A 1,011-nucleotide genomic window follows, 5' to 3' on the forward strand; every position below is an offset into this window, starting at 1 on the left:
GCACAAGGATTTTAAATTATATTCAGGATTATACAGGGAGCCAGTGCAGAGAAGTGGTTGTGGGAAAAATGTGATCTTTTTTAGCAAAAACACATCAAAATTGGAACAACTATAAACTACCAACTATTTATTAATAAATAACCAGAAATAATCAAATTTTTTTATTTTATTTTTTATTTTTTTAGGTCATTTTCGAATGTACATATTATATAAGGAGGAAAATGGAACACCTGGAGAGGTGGAGAAGAGGGGAGAAAATTGAACAGCATAACAGGGCACATAGAAACAAACATCCACTCACATGTAAGCACAATTTAGAGTCACCAATTAACCTGCATGTCTTTGGACGGTGGGGGGGAAGCCGGAGCACCAGGAGAGAAACATACAACTCCACACAGAAATGCAGACGACCAAGGTTTGAACCCTGGACCTTCTTGCTCTGAGGTGACAGTGCTAACCACTGCACCACCGTGCTGCCCTGCTTTTAGGTATTGTTTGTTTTTTTTAGGCAAATTTAGAATCTATATTATAAATATGTTTTATGATGTAGGGGAAGCCGGAGCACCCGGAGAGAACCTACGCAGACACGGGGAGAAACATACAAACTCCACACAGAAACGCAGACGACCAAGGTTTGAACGCTGGACCTTCTTGCTCTGAGGTGACAGTGCCAACCACTGCACCACCGTGCTGCCCTGCTTTTAGGTACTGTTTGTTTTTTTTAGGCAAATTTAGAATCTATATTATAAATATGTTTTATGATGTAGGGGAAGCCGGAGCACCCGGAGAGAACCTACGCAGACACGGGGAGAAACATACAAACTCCACACAGAAACGCAGACGACCAAGGTTTGAACCCTGGACCTTCTTGCTCTGAGGTGACAGTGCCAACCACTGCACCACTGTGCTGCCCTGCTTTTAGGTATTGTTTGTTTTTTTTAGGCAAATTTAGAATCTATATTATAAATATGTTTTATGATGTAGGGGAAGCCGGAGCACCCGGAGAGAACC

At 41.7% G+C, this 1,011-nt stretch overlaps 1 long non-coding RNA gene across 1 annotated transcript; it reads right to left on the reverse strand.

Annotated features, from left to right (window-relative positions):
* Positions 1–151: 151 nt before the first annotated feature.
* LOC123965630 lies at positions 152–1,005 on the reverse strand. Its single transcript, XR_006823743.1, has 2 exons — positions 648–1,005; positions 152–430 (listed from the first exon to the last, which is right to left on the reverse strand). It is a non-coding gene; the product is annotated as an uncharacterized LOC123965630 (long non-coding RNA).
* Positions 1,006–1,011: the final 6 nt, after the last annotated feature.

Source organism: Micropterus dolomieu, unplaced genomic scaffold (genome assembly GCF_021292245.1).
Source record: "Micropterus dolomieu isolate WLL.071019.BEF.003 ecotype Adirondacks unplaced genomic scaffold, ASM2129224v1 contig_10496, whole genome shotgun sequence".
Taxonomy (NCBI): domain Eukaryota; kingdom Metazoa; phylum Chordata; class Actinopteri; order Centrarchiformes; family Centrarchidae; genus Micropterus; species Micropterus dolomieu.